Genomic DNA, 20878 nt, shown 5'->3' on the forward strand with positions numbered 1-20878 from the left:
ACTTTTCTCAGAAGGACTGACCTTCAAGCAGACTCCACTGATGCCATCACCTCCCATCCCGGATCCAGTAGCGCTAACCTCGCCGTCTCTACCCTAGTTCCAAACACCAGGTATGGATCCACCTGCATTTATGTACGCAGTGTTTGGGATGTTCATCGGGGCATCATGCCCTTTGGTACTAGGAGCACAATTAGGTCTCTATGTTCATACCTATCGCCCCATATGGCTCCGGACCAGACACCATGTGGCTCAGGAAGGCTAAAGGCCCAGCCTTCACGCCAGTGCTTAGTTGCACTGCTCCACCTCTGGCATTGTGCCTGGCGGCGCCAACTGAGCCACCAATGCTGCCACCTCCTCCATAGTCACCCTCTGAGTCATCACCACTACATCAACCTCCCATAAAGCCTCCTCCAAAAACAAAATGCAGAAGGGAGACAGAAAGAGTCATTGAAGAGGATGAGCATAGAAATTAATGACCTCTGACCCTCTTTATCTATATGGCTGTGATGATGCAGAAAACCTCTACAATGTGGCAGGTTTACCTAACGGGGGAACCTCATCAGTGGTCATAAACTGTGGATATTCCCGCCCATGTGCAGGAACCCTGGAAATATATATATATATATATATATATATATATATATATATATATATATATACACATATATATACACATATATATACACATACATATACACTGACGTTTAGTGAGCAAGGTGACTGAGTTCGCCGAAACGCGTCTTGTCTTTTAGCACATGCAGTTCACTTAAAAAAAATCAAAAAATAAAATACCTGCAACTTGAAACCAGAGAAGTGTCCGTTTCTCCGTTCGTGCTGGAATGCAGTTGGGATTTTAACGTGAGATATATATCTATCCGAACAGTCACTTTAACTTCAGACCTGAGCCGCTTCGTGGCGGCGGTCCGCGGTGGGGTAGCGAGCTCCTATAAATCCAGGAAAAGCTTCCTCTGTTCCTCATACAAAACAACACACAGTGGCCCAAACTGCTTACAAGTGTGTTTTATTTCTTTAGAACAAGATCCCCGGCATCAACATATAAAATCACCAAATTTCTCTCCCAAGGAAGATGCTAGCTCATGAAAACATGCAATAGAAAATTCAACTTTACTCTGTAACAATGTGTCTTCCTTGGGGAGAGGAATTTGGAAATATATATATACAGGGCTCGACAAATCCACTCGACCGCTCGCATTTGCGAGGTAAATTTTATGAGGTCGAGCTATTTTTAGGTCCTACTCGCCCTATCTGGCGAGTAGGAAAATGTACTAACTTTTGTGCTCCGTCTTTGAAAACGGAGCAAATGTGACAAGATAACAAGATTTAAAGGCCTTTTATTGCTCACAAAGCAAATGAGCATTAAAGATACCTTTAAATCTTGTTATCTTGTCACATTTGCTCCGCTTTCAGAGACTGAGGTCAAGTAGGTTACTGTTAGGTCAAGGAGATTTTTCAAGGTACTAGACCTGCAGGACTAGTACAATTTTTCAGATTTGTTGAGCCCTGATATATATATATATATGTGTGTATTACCTACTGGCGGTCGCCAGTAGGTATATATAGTTAGGATTTTTTCTCTATGGGTTTTTTGAAAATTCTATGTCTAATAACTTTGGCGTTTGTGGACGGAATTGGCTGAAATTTTCAGGAAAATGGCACATTTTGTTTCTGAGCAGCCCTTGAAAATTTGGGGGGGGTTCGTCCAGTGGGGGGCGAGAAAAAAGGGGGGTCCCAAAACGTGTTTTTAACATTGAGTTTTCCATAGGGCGGTTGGCCTCACTTTTAGCCCGAACGGCTGAATGGATTTGCACGAAACTTGGCAAAATTGTAGGGACTGGTAGCCCGATGTGCCTTTTGTAGGTCTCAATATATGTGCTCCAGTGGATTTTGAGAAATTAACGTTTAAAAAAAGATATATATCTGTAACAGCGGACCAGTTAGCGCACTGGTTCGCGGACTTTTCGCGCAACGGAGCTTTGTGAAGCGAAGCTGATTGGTTCTCTGGCGTCTGTCAACATTCCAAAAAGTCCGTAGCGGCCGCCATCTTGTCTCTCGGTAGGATCGAGAGACAAGAGGAGGCCAAAGCGAAGGGGCAAATGACCATAAGGGGGAATAGTAGATCCTCGCTGACCCCCTAGGTTTGATGTGGAGGTTTTAAAAGGGCCCCGCGGGGCAAAAAAAAAAAATTATAATAATAATCTTACGGCTGAATGGATTTGCACGAAACTTGGCAAAATTGTAGGGACTGGTAGCCCGATGTGCCTTTGCTAGGTCTCAATATATGTGCTTCAGTGGATTTTGAGAAATTAACGTTCAAAAAAAGATATATATCTGTAACAGCGGACCGCTTCGCGTACTTTTCGCGTTACGGAGCTTTGCGAAGCGAAGCTGATTGGCTCTCCGGTGTCTGTAAACATTCCAAACAGTCCGTAGCGGCCGCCATCTTGTCTCTCGGTAGGATCGAGAGACAAGAGGAGGCCAAAGCGAAGGGGCAAATGACCATAAGGGGGCATAGTAGATCCTCGCTGATCCCCTAGGTTTGATGTGGAGGTTTTAAAAGGGCCCCGCGGGGCAAAAAAAATAAATAATAATAATAATCGAACGGCTGAATGGATTTGCACGAAACTTGGTAAAATATTAGGGACTGGTAGCCCGATGTGCCTTTGCTAGGTCTCAATATATGTGCTTCAGTGCATTTTGAGAAATTAACGTTCAAAAACAAGATATATATCTGTAACAGCGCTCCGCTTCGCGGAGATAAAATTATATCTGTATTACGTAGCTGTTGCTAACACCAGTTAGCGACGGCTAGTAGGAGATAGCGACCATCTTGGGCCCCACTTTGCATGTGAGTGATATTTATCACTAATGACATGCAAAGTGGGCATGCCAAGATGTTAGCGACTGGAAACAGTCGCTAACATCGCTATCTCCTATTATCAACTTTTGGAAATATTCGAGATAAGCGCGAATATCTCCAAAAAGTAACAGCTGCCCTGAGCAGTTCTTAGCCATGTTATCCAATGGGAGGTGGATAACATGGCTAAGAGCATTAGCTCGGTAATGCATGAATATCGCAGAGTTTTCAGCGATATTAATGCATTGCGCTCGTTTTTTATCGTATTTGCGATAAACCTTGATAATAGCAAGGTTTATCTGCGATAATTTCTGACGGTAAAAAAATCTTTGCAATGCATCGTTAGGGATAAATATCGCTTAACTTTGGTAATATGCCCCAACGTCTGTTAACGTTCGATTCGAAGGAAATCAGGAATTGTTGAAAAACATTGTGTGCGCCATCTTGTCTTTTTTCAAATGCCACACTTTTGTCGTGCACGGCAGCCATTTTAGATGCCTTGACCAGATCCACTCTGTGCACGCTGTCGATCCTTAGCATGGCTCCCCACCCTCGCAAGCATCTCCCCCAGGCAGTGGTCACCCCCGCTCTCTGTTTTATGCATGGGTAATAAACCTCCCCCCATCTGCGCTGTTCTTCCCTGAGAATCACACCCTGTGCCCGCCCGACACCTCCCTTTCGCCCTATTCACTACCGCACCCTCTGACACTCCTTTTCCTCTGTGTCCGATTGTCCAGGCCGGTCCTAGGCTATCAGCTAGCCCTGCAGATGTAGTTTATAGCCACAGCTGTAAAGAATCACCCGTCTTCAAAGGAGTTATAGTAGATCAAGGCCCACACTCGATGAGATCCGTCACAGCAGAAGCGTTGCTATTATCTGAAAACCATCCTGTATTGTGATTGGGGAGGGGACCGAGCGTGAAGCGGAAGATTCCAGGGATGACTCTTTGTACATCAAAGTTTTTACAATTATGTGTCACATTAAAAATATATAGCACTCCGACAAAGTAGTAAGATTATAAAACTTTAATAATTTATAAATATATACAAGAAAACAAAAATAGTAATAACATATAAACATTTTTAGAGAAAAACAACGAAGTAGCGGTCGGCTGTGCGAATAGTCCCAACGCAGCACAACGTCCAGATTTCCGGTGTGGGGCGTCGCGGGGGGTGGGCGATCAGTAGCAAACTGTTGTGCGAATAGTTCCAAGGCAGCAGAACGCGCCGAAATCTAGATGACACAAAAGTGATGTCTAGTAAGTTGCCACCCAGCAAATAACGGCGTGGGGCGTCGCGGGGGGTGGGTCATCAGTAGCAAACTGTTGTGCGAATAGTTCCAAGGCAGCAGAACGATGGCACCAAGGTGATGTCCAGTAAGTTGCCGCACTGGTTTTGGTATCCTACAATGCTGCTCCGAATAACGGCGTGGAGCGCCCCGGGGGAGGCGGCGTGAACGGGCCTCTCCAGGTGGAGTCTCGTCTGTTGTAGTGGGGCGCCCCTTTACCGTTTCAGTTGCCATTCCGTCCGCTTTTGGTCCACTGTGTCAAAATCCGCCATTCAGCTGAGTTGCGCCCACTCTTGCGGTGCAGCGATAGGCGGCTGTCACAGGACTCTCAAAATGGCGGCAGGCTGTTTCCTTTTTGGGCCTGGTCCACTGAAATGGCCCTGGGACACCTTGGAAATCGGACGCTTGTCTGCTAGGTCTTGGACCCCATTCTCGAAAGCGTCCCCTCCGCCTTGAGAATTCATCAAAAGTTTTGGGGGCCCCGACTCCTGCAGGCTTCTGGTGGGGAGCGGCTGCCATGATTGCTCGCGGAATGACCACGACGGAGCTACGAGATGGTGGTGCTCTCATGGTGACGCCAGCTTCAGTCTGAAACATCCAGAAACAAGGTGGGGCTTTCATCGTTTGGGGGAAAAAAAAAGTTTTCATCCAATGAAAAGTGTTGTTTTTAGGTCATATGATCAAGCCTTCCATCATTAGGAAACCAAAAGTAAAATGAACCAATGAAAAGTTTTATAAACAAGTCACATGACCTGTTATGCGGCATAGGGTATAAAATGCGGAGAAAATACGTTGGCACGTGAGGCGGCGTCAGTAGCGGACCGATGTGCGAATAGGCCGAAGGCAACACAACGCGCCAAGATCCGGATGGCATCGAGGTGGTGTCATAGTTGAGAGTTCTGAGCAGCGGTTGTAACACTGTCTGAAGCTTATTTGCAGCTGCTGCAGCTTCACTACGCGCCAAGATCCGGATGGCACCGAGGTGGTGTGTAGGAAGTTGCCGCACTGGTGTGGCCATCCTACAATGCTGAAAGTCGGCGTGGGGCGCCCCGTTGGCCTGTGAGTTTGCGTCAGTAGCGGACCGATGTGCGAATAGGCCGAAGGCAGCACAACGCGCCAAGATCCGGATGGCACCGAGGTGGTGTCTAGTAAGTTGTCGCACTTCTGTGGCCATCCTACAATGTTGAAAGTCGGCGTGGGGCGCCCCGTTGGCCTGTGAGATGGTGTCAGTAGCGGACTGATGTGTGAATGGGGCCAAAGGCAGCGCAACAATATTTTCTACTATATTTCCGGTGTAGAAGAGACCACAAGGCGCTGAGATGCCAAGATCCGGATGGCACCGAGGTGGTGTGTAGCAAGTTGCCGCACTGGTGTGGCCATCCTACAATGCTGAAAGTCGGCGTGGGGCGCCCCGTTGGCCTGTGAGATGGCGTCAGTAGCGGACCGATGTGCGAATAGGCCGAAGGCAGCACAACAATATTTTCTGACTGACACCACAAGGCGCTGAGATGCCAAGATCCGGATGGCACCGAGGTGATGTCTAAGTTGCGGACTGATGTGCGAATGGGGCCAAAGGCAGCGTAACAATATTTTTTGTATGGAAGATACCACTAGGCGTTGAGATGCCAAGATTCGGATGGCACTGAGGTGATGTCTAGCAAGTTGGTGTGGTCATCCTACAATGCTGAAACTCGGCGTGGGTCACCCCATTAGCCTGTGAGATGGCGTCAGTAGCGGACCGATGTGCGAATAGGCCGAAGGCAGCACAACGCGCCAAGATCCGGATGTCACCGTGGTGGTTTCATAGTTGAGAGGCACTTCATCTGCAGTGGGGCGCCGAGATCCGGATGGCACCGAGGTGATGTCTAGCAAGTTGCTGTACTGGTGTGGTCATCCTACAATGCTGAAACTCGGCGTGGGTCGCCCCATTAGCCTGTGAGATGGCGTCAGTAGCGGACCGATGTGCGAATAGGCCGAAGGCAGCACAACGCGCCAAGATCCGGATGTCACCGTGGTGGTTTCATAGTTGAGAGGCACTTCATCTGCAGTGGGGCGCCGAGATCCGGATGGCACCGAGGTGATGTCTAGCAAGTTGCTGTACTGGTGTGGTCATCCTACAATGCTGAAACTCGGCGTGGGTCGCCCCATTAGCCTGTGAGATGGCGTCAGTAGCGGACCGATGTGCGAATAGGCCGAAGGCAGCACAACGCGCCAAGATCCGGATGTCACCGTGGTGGTTTCATAGTTGAGAGGCACTTCATCTGCAGTGGGGCGCCGAGATCCGGATGGCACCGAGGTGATGTCTAGCAAGTTGCTGTACTTGTGTGGTCATCCTACAATGCTGAAACTCGGCGTGGGTCGCCCCATTAGCCTGTGAGATGGCGTCAGTAGCGGACCGATGTGCGAATAGGCCGAAGGCAGCACAACGCGCCAAGATCCGGATGTCACCGTGGTGGTTTCATAGTTGAGAGGCACTTCATCTGCAGTGGGGCGCCGAGATCCGGATGGCACCGAGGTGATGTCTAGCAAGTTGCTGTACTTGTGTGGTCATCCTACAATGCTGAAACTCGGCGTGGGTCGCCCCATTAGCCTGTGAGATAGCTGTTCTTTGGATTTGGGCCTGGCTCGTCTGCTGTAGTGGGGCGCCCCTTTACCGTTTCAGTTGCCATTCAGCTGAGTTTCGGCTGCTCTTGATGCTACAGCGACAGGCGGCTGCAACAGGACTCTCAAAATGGCGGCCTGTTCTTTGGATTTGGGCCTGGTCCACTAAAATGGCCCTGGGACACCTTAGAACTCGGACGCTCGATTTTTTTTTCCTTTCCTGTACATGCAAAAAAAGGTAAATGCCCGGTACGTTACACGCTTCATCTGCCACGATGAACTCTCCAGAGGAACCGAAAAAAAATATAGTTGTGGTAACTATACCATGCATCGTCATATGGAGAGGTGGCACCAATTAATTATAGTGCTGCATAAAAGAGAGATTTGGAGGAGAACCCCTGACCTGCTAGTATATTCATCAAAGAAGTGGCACTGAGAGCTTCAGAGGCAAGGGAAACGGTCCCAAATATTTAGAAGAACTTTGGAAAGATTAAAATGACATGTTTAGATTGTGGCAAATTAATTTCATGTGGACAGATGAGTGTTACTCTAATAAATACAGCATATGAACATCATCATAGTCGATGGTTGGTAGAGACATTTTGACTATATCCTGGACCTGCCCGTCCTCGCCCAAAATGGCGCCAGAATAAATGGGACTCGTAACTCCTTGTTGTGTACTGGTTGCAGAACCTTGAAATCACGAGATACGTATGCAGTTTTGAAGCAAATGGCGGGCGGGGACGAGAATTGATTGAATATTTCGACATCCCTATTGATATTAAGTTCTGATGTGTTATTGATTACTGTACTGTTGAAAGTTCGAATTAACGTCACCCATGGTACTTGCCCGCAAATGTATATCTAGATAATTTTATTGTAACTGGCCCTGTCGTATTTTAATTATAAAATGTACGTCCACCGATTCCGTAACTGTTAGACACCTTAGTTCTTGCAACGTAATGGCCCGCCCGTTACGTTCCTCTACAGTGTAAATGTCTATTCATCATATACGATTACAGTTTGCTCCGTGGCCGGCCCACGTGGTTATAGGCTCGTATTTGTATAATGAAATTTTCACAATAAAGGTTTTTAAAAGAAAACATGGTAGTAGTATATACATTGGTAAAGTTTTTAATAATAGTCACTGTTTTAGAATCATTAAAAGGCAAGTGAAATAAAGCAGACCAATTACATGAAGGGTAAAAGGTATAATACGAAGGAACGCAGTAAAGATAAATGGTCAAGGGCTGTTGTGTTTTCTATTCCTGCAACATAAAGTGATCGATAAGAATCTCATATTCAGGCGTATCGGCGACTAAGACAGCAGGTCGACCCTCTTTTGCTCAACGGCTCCGTCATGGGACGAAGAAACGCTCTTTTTCTCGAAAAAAGAATATATTTTACTTGCAGGACAGTTGTAAAATTTCCGGGAAAGTACATTAGCCTGGAACATTATAACATATATTTAAGAAAAAATAATGTTCGGAAGTAATGAAAAGCGTAATTTTTAGGTCATATGACCAAGCCTTTCATCATTACAATAAGAAAAGTAAAATGAACCAATGAAAAGTTTTATTAACAAGTCACATGACTTGTTATGCTTACGTTACGCGCTGCGCGCCCCGGATGACTTCCGGATGCGCTAACGCGGCGCGTCATATGACGCATTACGCGACAACGCAGGTACAGAATATAGTCAAAATGTCTCCACCAACCAGCGGTCGGAACACAACCCCTTTCAGCAGGCTAAATAGTTCTGTTAAATGACAACAGAAGGGACAGGCAACAAGAACCATCAGTCAAAGAGGGGAGGGCTAGTTCTTCTCTACCGGGTTACATTGGGGCGCTACCGGAACTGATCGAATTGGTAGTCTACAGTGTTTCTGGATGTTTCAGACTGAAGCTGGGGTTAGCATGAGAGCAGCACCATTTCGTAGCTCCGTCGTGGTCATTCCGCAACCAATCATGGCAGCCGTTCTTTATCGTTATTTTGGGCGGGGTGGGTGGCGGAGCCGAGCTGTTTTGCAGCCATCATTGTGTGGAGTTCAGTTCATCTCACTAGTTTTGTATTTATCATGAGGGGTTGTTCCTAATGTTTCTATTTTAGCGAGGTCAAAAAGAGATCCCATTAGTGGCCTACTGATTTTGCTCGATTCCTTTTCTTTTTTTTTTACACGATTTTTCGTTATCTGCAAAGACTAAACAGAGTATTGCGACTCTGTGTTTGTTTGTAAATAGAGAATGAACCAAAGAGAACTAATTCTAAAACAGTAAATACTTGGATAACAATGAATCAAATGGAGAGAGAAGCAGGCACGACGGATTACAATGGGGGCAAAGACCTGCGTTAACTACCTTTCACTATCTGCAAAGAGAGAGTACTCCTAATAGAAATGAGGGGGGGGGGCACCATTCAAAGCAGATCAGTGTGCATAAACACGAAAATGTTTTCACTTACCACGTACTTGACATTCGACAGCTTATGATATTTGCTATTAAAAAACCATTGAAATTCACTGAAAAAACCATAGGTTATAGACCATATATAGTTAGGAATTAGCATTTACAAAACCTTGAAAATTCACTGAAAAAACCATAGGTTATAGACCATATATAGTTAGGAATTAGCATTTAAAAAACCTTATTTTACTCACACAAAACCATTGAAATTCCATATATAGTTAGTTGCACTAACTATATATCGCGCACCTGCAATCCACTGCTGATGATGTCACATATTACATCATTCATGACATGGTCAGTGACATCACTGATGACATCACTGATGACATCTCAAATGACATCACTGATGACATCACTGATGACAACATCCAGTGACTGTATGTTTCTGTAAAGTTAAAATGTGTCTTACATATTGAAGAATGAGTGGAAGTATAAGTGTCTGGACAAAGGATTTAGTAGGTGCATGACTGAATGCATGAGTGAGTGATTAAATGTGTCTCACTGAGTGCATGGGTTAGTGACTAAAGTGTCTTAATTTGTGCATCATTATGTCTGTTGTTCTGTAAACTGCTGCATGTTTTGATCAGTAGCTATATGATTAACTATATGGGTTACTGATTGATTGTCCAAGTATTTGTATGGGAGACTGAGTGTGTGTGTGGCTGGCTGGGAGGTGTGTGACTCTGTGCAGATCAATGTGTACTTGTATCAATGATTGTATAACAAGGTAAGTATGTGTTAGTATATGTTTGAAAATGTAAGGTGCTCTATGTTTAACTGTATAGACAAGAAAATGGAAGTGTCATTGATTCTTTACAGGACTGACTAGGTGTGTGAGTAACTCCATGGATGAGTGGCAGACTGTGAGTGTCTGTATAGGTGTATGAGTGCATATGATAGTGTTGTAAAGATGAGTGATTGTATGTATGAATGATAGTATGGGTGAATGAGTGAAGGTGTGTGTAGACGTAGGAATCAGTGAGTGCGTATGTAGTAACTAGTATTGGTGTGTCAATGGTTTCAAAAATTATATTCTGTATTTAACACTGGGTGAAACAGAGGTTATATTAAAATGTGAGGAGATGCATTGTATTGTCACATGAATGATATCATCAGTGATGTGGTCATTGTTGTCAAATGAGATGTCATCAGTGATGTCATCAGTGATGTCATTTGAGATGTCATCAGTGATGTCATCAGTGATGTCACTGACCATGTCATGAATGATGTAATATGTGACATCATCAGCAGTGGATTGCAGGTGCGCGATATATAGTTAGTGCAACTAACTATATATGGAATTTCAATGGTTTTGTGTGAGTAAAATAAGGTTTTTTAAATGCTAATTCCTAACTATATATGGTCTATAACCTATGGTTTTTTCAGTGAATATATATATATATATATATATATATATTCACTGAAAAAACCATAGGTTATAGACCATATATAGTTAGGAATTAGCATTTAAAAAACCTTATTTTACTCACACAAAACCATTGAAATTCCATATATAGTTAGTTGCACTAACTATATATCGCGCACCCGCAATCCACTGCTGATCATGTCACATATTACATCATTCATGACATGGTCAGTGACATCACTGATGACATCACTGATGACATCTCAAATGACATCACTGATGACATCACTGATGACAACATCCAGTGACTGTATGTTTCTGTAAAGTTAAAATATGTCTTACATATTGAAGAATGAGTGGATGTATAAGTGTCTGGATGAAGGATTTAGTAGGTGCGTGACTGACTGTATGAGTGAGTGATTAAATATGTCTCACTGAATGCATGGGTTAGTGACTAAACTGTCTTAATTTGTGCATCATTATGTCTGTTGTGATGTAAACTGCTGCATGTGTTGATCATTAGCTATACGAGAGGCTATATGTGTTATTAATTGGTTGCCCAAGTATTTCTATGGGAGATTGAGTTTGTGTGGGGGTGGCTGTAAGGTGTGTGACTCTGTGCATAGATGTGTGAGCAGTTTATTCACTAGGTGTATGAGTTCAAGAGTGCATGTGGAAACAGCTACATGGGCAGTTGACTGTGTGCATGAGTGTATTGATGAGTGAATGGATATCTCAATGCTACATGTCATACTAAATACATATGTAAAACACAGTACATGTGAGAGTTGGCATATATAAATAACTGTGCATGAGAGCCACTGAATGAGTGAGTGGTTGTATCGATCATTGTGAACTTGTATCAGGGATTGTATAAGAGAGTAAATATGTGTTAGTATATGTTTCAATAAGTAAGGTGTGTTTAACTGTATAGTTGAAGAAATGGAGGTGAGATTGTTTCTTTGCATGACTGACTGGGTGTGTGAGTAACTCCATGGATGAGTGGCAGTGTGTGAGTGTCTGTATACACTGAGTGTATCTAAGGTTATATTAGAGTCTGAAGAGGTTTATCGTATTAGCACAAGAATGATGTCAAATGAGATGTCATCAGTGATGTCATCAGTGATGTCATTTGAGATGTCATCAGTGATGTCATCAGTGATGTCACTGACCATGTCATGAATGATGTAATATGTGACATGATCAGCAGTGGATTGCGGGTGCGCGATATATAGTTAGTGCAACTAACTATATATGGAATTTCAATGGTTTTGTGTGAGTAAAATAAGGTTTTTTAAATGCTAATTCCTAACTATATATGGTCTATAACCTATGGTTTTTTCAGTGAATTTCAATGTTTTTTTAATAGCAAATATCATAAGCTGTCGAATGTCAAGTACGTGGTAAGTAAAAACATTTTCGTGTTTATGCACACTGATCTGCTTTGAATGCTGCCCCCCACCCCTCATTTCTATTAGGAGTACTCTCTCTTTGCAGATAGTGAAGGGTAGTTAACGCAGGCCTTTGCCCCCGTTGTAATCCGTCGTGCCTGCTTCTCTCTCCATTTGATTGATTGTTCTCTTTGGTTCATTCTCTATTTACAAACAAGCACAGAGTCGCAATACTCTGTTTAGTCTTTGCAGATAGCGAAAAATCGTGTAAAAAAAGAAAAGGAATCGAGCAAAATCAGTAGGCCACTAATGGGATCTCTTTTTGACCTCCCTAAAATAGAAACATTAGGAACAACCTGTTGATAATACCAATGTGTATGTACATAAGCGGCGTTCATTTGTGTTCACAGTACCCCTTCTTGATTGTTTGAATCGAGCATTGAATTGTTCGAAGTTGGTTCTCTTAAGAATCTTCTCTGCCTGCAAACGAGGAAGAATAGGAATATTCTCTCTCCCTTTGCAGATAGTGAAGGGTAGGTAACGCAAACCTTTAACACGTCGTGCCTATTTCGTTCCTCATTGATTGATTGTTTCCCCAAACATTGACTGTTTGGGAATTGGTTCTTTTTGGAGGTATTCCCTGTTTGCAAATATACGTAGGAAAATCTTTGCAAATAGTGAAAGGGTACGTAATGCGGACCTTTCTCCCCCGTTGTAATCTGTCATGCCTATCTACTCCCCACTGATTGATGCACCTGTTTCACCCGGACCATTTACTAGAGATACGTCATCTGGCCCGACCAGAGAGCACCCCTAGTGAAAAGGACATATGCAATAATAACGAAGTGATCACTGTATCCTGTTAACAGAAACTTTAGCATGAAACAACCTGGAAAGAAAAGAATAGGAAAACGAAAATCAGTAGGCCACTGATGAACATAAACTTTTATTAAACAACGAACAAAGAAACGATAACATAACGTAATGATAAAACCTATTAATGTCCTAGAAACAAGAAAACGTTAGAAATATGCCAGTGGTGAGAGACCAGAAAAACAGTAAGAGAAACCAAATCACCCCTCGCTGTCCCACCGCCTGCCACGCCAAAAAAATCGATAGACTAGGGAAAATGCAAGTCAGTAGAACATCCGCCCCCCCTCTGGAAACTTCCAAGGTGGGGCAGGGTTGCGGCTACGCCCAGCCGGGAGCAGCCCATATAAGGCGGATCCTGCTGCCACGCCTCGGCCAGGAGATCCTAACGTAGGGTGTAGCCGGAGGAGAGGCCGAGGCCAGCGGGACCCGGCCAGGGGATTGCCTTTACAACGCTGAAGAGTTTCAGGGGGAGGGAATGTCTCCTCGACCCTCCCCTCTCTCTCCCAGTCCGGCCGCGGTGGCCCTTGAGAGTTGCAGGTAGTCCCGCCACATGCTCTTCCGGTCCGGCCACCAACGGTCGGGGGGCCGAGGCCGACGGGATCCGGCTGCAGCCGATAAACCAAGAAACCCGTTCATGGGGCCAGAGCCAGGGGCGTCCGGCCGACATCCACCGGAAGCCCGGCCCGAAGACGGACGGGACACTTCTTCTCTCTTGAATAATGGCTGCGACAACACTGGGGGGGGATGTCTTGCACATGCCTCCGACCCCCCCCCCCCCCCCCCTCGTCCTCATCGCCTGGTCCGGCCATAACAAATCTCAAGCGAGACGCCGTGGGATGCACTGGGAGGGAGAGACGATGCGAACAGGCCTCTCCCGCCTCCCCAGTGGAGGCTTCCCACCTGCACCCTCAGCGCTCCAAGCGCCCGGAAAAGGGTTCTTCCACTGTGGCGATGCTGCAACGTCTCGCCCGGCAGGGTGGAGCCCGTCCGCTCATTTGACCCCGCGATCGCCAGTAGCTACCGAACTCTCAAAATGGCGGTCGACCTGGCAAGAGCGGGCCCAGCATAAAGAAATGGCCCGGTCACTGGTTGACTCCACCACCGTAGTCCTCCACGACCTTGAAGATTCTACAGGAGCCGCGGGAGTCTCCGACCCCCGCAGACACCCCCGATGGGGAATGACTGCCATGATCGCCCGTGGAGTGACGAAACTGTATCCGCGGGACGTCGGCGCTCCCATGCTGACGCCAGCCTCACTTTGAATTACTAGAATCCTGCAGACCTCAGTTCCGGTGAAAGCACAGTGTGACCCGGTAGGAAAAATGTTGCACCCCCTCCCCTTTTTGACTGATAGTTCAAACCACCGATCCTTTCCTTTGCCCTTTTAACGGAACTTTGGACTGCCTCCCCCTCTTTTACATTTTCTAGAGAAAACAAAACATTAACCACTACATTAGCATAGCAATTGACACCAGAACTGTTTTCAAATTGAAAACCAACAACATCTTCAACAGAATCCTTTTTGTTTCTGCTGTGACCCTGCTACAGCACAGGCATTGTCCCCAGCAGTAATTCTGCAATGCCGGTAAGAATAGCTGTGGTGCCTACTGGACTCACTCACCCCCGCGGCGCCCCACGCCGTTATTTGCTGGGCGGCAACTTACTAGACATCACCTTCGTGACATCCAGATTTCAGCGCTTTCTGCTGCCTTGGAACTATTCGCACAACAGACCGCTACTGACAATCCACCCCCCGCGGCGCCCCACGCCGTTATTTGCTGGGCGGCAACTTACTAGACATCACTTTCGTGCCATCTAGATTTCAGCGCGTTCTGCTGCCTTGGAACTATTCGCACAACAGACTGCTACTGACGACCCACCCCCAGGCAACATCTTCTGAATTTTCATAATTTGAAAGAACTAGTAACATGTCCTCATCAGGAATTCAAAAGAAATTGCCACGGTCTCTTCGTTGTTTAAATGTTTTTACTGTTTTTGTTTTGTTGTATATATTTATATGTTATTAAAGTTTTATATTCCTACTACTTTGTTGGAGTGCTATATATTTTTAATGTGACACATAATTGTAAAAACTTTGATGTACAAAGAGTCATTCCTGGAATCTTCCGCTTCAGGCTCGGTCCCCTCCCCAATCACAATACAGGATGGTTTTCAGATAGTAGGAACACGTGTGGTGTGACGGATCTCATCGGGTGTGGGCCTTGATCTACTATAACTCCTTTAAAGAGGGGTGATTCTTTACAGCTGGAGCCATAAACTACATCTGCAGGGCTAGCTGATAGCCTGGACAATCGGACACAGAGGAAGAGGAGTGTCAGAGGGTGCGGTAGTGAATAGGGCGAAAGGGAGGTGTCGGGCGGGCACAGAGTGTGATTCTCAGGGAAGAGCAGCGCAGATGGGGGGAGGTTTATTGCCCATGCATAAGACAGAGAGCGGGGGTGACCAGTGCCTGGGGAAGATGCTTGCGAGGGTGGGGAGCCATGCTACGAATCGACAGCGTGCAGAGAGTGGGTCTGGTCAAGGCATCTAAAATGGCTGCCGTGCACGACAAAAGTGTGGCATTTCAAAAAAGGCAAGATGGCGCAAACAATGTTTTTCAACACTTCCTCATTTCCTTCGAATCGAACGTTAACAGACGTTGGTGCATATTACCAAAGTTAAGCGATATTTATCGCTAACGATGCTTACCAACGAATTTTTTACCGCTAAGCATCGTCAGAAATTATCGAAGATAAACCTTGCTATTATCAAGGTTTATCGCAAATGCGATAAAAAACGGCCGCAATGTTTAGCGCGAATATCTCCAAAAGTTGGTAATAGGAGATAGATATCTTGCATGTTGTAATGCAAATTATTGTGGTATATGGAACTCATACCATAATCTCTCAGGAAAGCAGAAACTGATCCTTTTGGGACCGCCTGAAAAGGCCTACGGGGTGAGGGGTACTCTACTTTGCCCCCTTTTCACGTTCCGAACTATTTTATTTTACTCTCTTCTGTAATTACACAAAATAGCAGCGATAAGATGCATCGGAGACACACAGTGAGAGAAAGGAGGCCGGAGATGAAGAAGAGATGTCAAATACACATTGGAGATAATATAGTGGCAGAAGGGAAGTAAATATGAGTAAACTTACCATGTAACATAAAAATGTTGCACTCTATACTATAAGTCTCATTTTATACTACAATCACTTCGCTACAACCTCATAAATTAAAAATAAAAATGAATAATGTCTCAAACAATTTTTGATTTCTAAATATAAATTTATTCTTCAGAATTTTCTAAATTTGAAAGAACTAGTAACATGTCCTCATCAGCAATTTCCTCATGAAAAGTCTGCAATGATGATTCTTGTAACTCTATGGTCTCCAAACATTCGATAAATTCGCCATCAACAGATTGATCAAAAAAATCATTCAAGTCATCTCCTCCTTGTGACAATATTTCATTATTGGTGCTGTCAATTTCAATCAATGTAGTGGAATCATTCAAGTCATCTCCTCCTTGTGACAATATTTCATTATTGGTGCTGTCAATTTCAATCAATGTAGTGGAATCATTCAAGTCATCTCCTCGTGACAATATTTCATTATTGGTGCTCTCAATTTCAATCAATGTAGTGGAATCATTCAAGTCATCTCCTCCTTGTGACAATATTTCATTATTGGTGCTGTCCATTTCAATCAATCTAATGGAATCATACAAGTCATCTCCTCCTTGTGACAATATTTCATTATTGGTGCTCTCAATTTCAATCAATGTAGTGGAATCATTCAAGTCATCTCCCCCTTGTGACAATATTTCATTATTGGTGCTGTCCATTTCAATCAATCTAATGGAATCATACAAGTCATCTCCTCCATGTGACAATATTTCATTATTGGTGCTCTCAATTTCAATCAATGTAGTGGACAATTCAAAAGAAATTGCCACGGTCTCTTCATTGTGAGCCATTTTATTTTGAAATTGCTTGCTGTAAATTGCAGAAAAAAATAATCACTTTCATTTATCGTTTTTAGTAATACATAATATAAAACTAACTTTATCAAGTATTTAGTATAACAGAAAGGACTGCAAATAAATAACAGAAAACATTTTTCAAATTATCTTCAAGTGTACAACATAGTTCCCCTTACAAATTAACAACTCACCTTTTTAAAAGTAGGAGAAGTGTTAGTACTGTGTAAATCAAAAACCAGAAATTCACCACCAAAAATTCCTCACAAATGTACCTCAGACAGTAGTATCACAAAATGGCTGTGGTTTCCTCTCATTTGACATATATACATAACCAATTAACTTTCATCACACACAAATACAAAACCAAAGTAACATTTTAATTGGTTCTAAATTTCAACACTTTCAAATGTGTTTTCCCCATGCAATTTTCCATAGGACATTTACATACGTCTACAGCCTGAATGGCTGAACGGAATTACACCAAACTTGGCAAAATGGTACATCAAACCTAAGAGGTCAGGAAGGATCTACTATGCCCCCTTATGGTCATTTCCCCCTTCGCTTTGGCCTCCTCTTGTCTCTCGATCCTACCGAGAGACAAGATGGCGGCCGCTACGGACTGTTTGGAATGTTGACAGACGCCGGAGAACCAATCAGCTTCGCTTCACAAAGCTCCGTTGCGCGAAAAGTACGCGAACTGGAGCGCTGCCCGGTCCGCTGTTACAGATATATATCTTTTTTTAAACGTTAATTTCTCAAAATCCACTGGAGCACATATATTGAGACCTACAAAAGGCACATCGGGCTACCAGTCCCTACAATTTTGCCAAGTTTCGTGCAAATCCATTCAGCCGTTCGGGATAAAAGTGAGGCCAACCGCCCTATGGAAAACTCAATGTTAAAAACACGTTTTGGGACCCCCCTTTTTTCTCGACCCCCCCTGGACGAACCCCCCCCCAATTTTCAGGGGCTGCTCAGAAACAAAATGTGCCATTTTCCTGAAAATGTCAGCCAATTCCGTCCACAAACGCCAAAGTTATTAGACATATAATTTTCAAAAAACCCATAGAGAAAAAATCCTAACTATATATACCTACTGGCGACCGCCAGTAGGTAATATATATATATATATATATATATATATATATATATATATATATATCCAGCTCAGTGGGGTGTCCGGCAATTAGGCAGCACACAGACGCAAGGAGCTTTTCCCCAAAAGCTTTATTAAGTACAGCAGTCACGTGAAGCCAGTCATTAAAAGCAGCGGTCCGCAACCTGATGCATTTCGAACTTATTCTTCCTCAGTGGGTGATTATAGGACAAAGCGCAACAATGCCACACCTTCCCAGGCATTTTTAAATCGTATTGTGAGTTAGCCCACCAGGAACCTCCAGTGCCATAATCGGCCCTGGGGACCCCATCCCCCGGGGCATGGCCTTTTTTAAAAATGTATTTTAATGGAGGGGGCTGTGTGGCCCCCTTCCTGGGCCACTTATGGCCCCGGGGACCCCATCCCCCGGGGCCGGCCCTATATGTTGGGGACCGTGAGAGGGGTCCCCAATCCCCCTACGTTCCCGCCGCCTCCTGCTGGAGCCAACATTGCTTTTCCACACAGGAAGATGCTAAGATGCAGCTCCCCGTGTGAAAAAGCAATCTGCTTTGGTATTTGGAAGAGAGAGCAGGTTTCCTGCCCCCTCTTCCAAATACCAAAGCAGAGTTTGCTATGGCAGGGCGGGAGCCGCGTCGCTCCTGCCCTACCATAGCAAACTGCAGTGTCCCAGGGGTGGGCACCCCGGAACACTGCAGGAGCTGGTCTTTGGCGGTGACGGTCCCCAAGGGCCATCAGGGCTCCAGGAGGGGGCCCCCCCTCCCACCATTTACAAAGCCCCAGGGGGTAATGGTCCCCGGGGCTTGGGGGTCTGTCACAGACCCCCCCAATTGTAATATTTAGAGCCCTGGGGCGTGTGGGGGGGGTCAAGCCCCCCCACAGGTTTTATTTTATTTTTATTAAAAAAAAAAAACGCCGGGTGGCGGTCCCCGGGGCTGGTGGGGGGCTGTGAGCCCCCCCCGTAATTATGTTTTAAAAGCCCTGGGGGGTGGCGGTCCCCGGGGCTGGGGAACCCTTTGGGCCCCCATTACAATAAAAAGATTGCCCCTGGGATTTGGCCCACCCGGGGGCTAAATATTAACGAAGCGTGGGAGCCTTGGTTTTTTTTTTTTTGCGTCCGGATCCGCCGATTTTGCCGATATAAATAAATGAAAATTTAGGGGCCCTGGGGGTCCTTGTGGAACCATCTGAACAGGCCTAGGGGGTCAGGGTTTTTCTACCCTTCCTCTTTTCTTTTTTTGGTGTTTGTTTTCCTGATTTCTTGTGCCTCGTTTCTACTGAGGCACAAGATGGCTGCCAACACTTCCTGGTTTGGGGTGTTGACAGCCAATTAGAATAAAGCTCGTGGTGAACGGATTTACACCATTTAACAAATAGGTCGTTTTCTGAACCAAGGGCTATCTTTTTTGCCAAATTTGGTGTAATTCTGTTCAGCAGTTTGGGCTGTAGCCGTGTCTAAAGTTTCCTACGGAAAATTGCATGGGGAAAACACGTTTTGGGGCCCCCCTTTTTTCTCAGCCCTCACTTGGCGAATCACCCCGAAACTTTCAAGATAGGAGCGGACCGGAGCGCCCTACGAGTTTTGAAAATTTCGCAAAGATTCCTCATCCGGCACCAACGTTATTGGGAATAGAATATTGCGATTTTCCTATGGATAATAGGTCCTAACTATAACTAACTACTGGTGACCTCCAGTAGGTAGAAAAAAAAAAATATATATATATATATATATATACACACACACACACTCACCCACCCCCTACCCCTCCCCGCTTCACAGGAAAGGGGAACACAGACTCCACTTCGTGCTGCTTGAATATATTTATTATAGATAATATGGCAGGATGCATTTCTCCCACCTCACTGGGCTTGTTCACATAACGAGGCACACCAGTTCTGACATTTAAAGTGCAATAAACACCATGTGATTGAAAATAGGCACAGTCATGGAAAACAGACATGATGATTAATCAGCTTAGCTGTAAATGTAAGTATAAAACTTTACATAGTTCTACATAAAAAATATTAAGATTTTGATTTGAGAAAGCACACCCTGAAACTAAAGTCTAGGAACTGCTAGTCTTGCACATATTTTTAAACTGAAAACTTGCTTAAATGCATTGTCATATTCATCTCAAAAGCATTAGCTACTTATACTGTAGTACAATCACCTCATCAGATCATGCAATAATGCAAAATGCATATATTTCCTGAGTAGACGTTGTACCTCACTCATATTGGAAAAATACTAAAGTGCATAGTGCAGGTATACCTTATCTATTTTTATTTATTTTAAAGTTTTATAGAGTGCAAACCAGACCCGTGAGGGTATCGGAGCACTTTACAGGATTAAGGGGTGGTATGCAAAGCGTAAGGATGGGAGGGATCAAATTGGGAAAGATAGGGGATACATTATACAGGAAAAGCACGCAATCGAAAGTCCAAGCTACATGTGGGATCAAAATTAAAACAGGTAGATATATTATACAAGAAGGCACGCAGTCTCAGCTCTTGGGGGGTATGCCCAGGAGTGCAGAATAGGTATCATCCGTAGAGGCCGTGGATATGCAGAGGTGGAGGGTGGAACATGTCGATGAGGTGATTGTAAAGTATTCATTAGACGAGGTATTTTCCCATTAAGGTTTTGGTCTACTCCTTAAAGTGTGCCAAGGACGGAAGTCTGCTGATCACGGGTGGGAGAGAGTTCCAAATTCTTTGCGCGGCCCCAGAGAAGGCCCGATTGTAGATTTTTTTTCTTCCGGAAGCGTGCTGGTTGCAGCAACAGGTCTTTGGCAGATCGGGAGTTTCTGGCTCCTTCGGATACCACAAGTTTTTGTGCGAGAAATGTAGGGGAATTGGAGTAAAGAGCTTTGTGAGTAATGCAGGCCAGTTTAAATTGGATTCTGGCCTCTAGGGGAAG

This window comes from Lissotriton helveticus, chromosome 11, assembly GCF_964261635.1.
Source record: "Lissotriton helveticus chromosome 11, aLisHel1.1, whole genome shotgun sequence".
Classification (NCBI taxonomy): domain Eukaryota; kingdom Metazoa; phylum Chordata; class Amphibia; order Caudata; family Salamandridae; genus Lissotriton; species Lissotriton helveticus.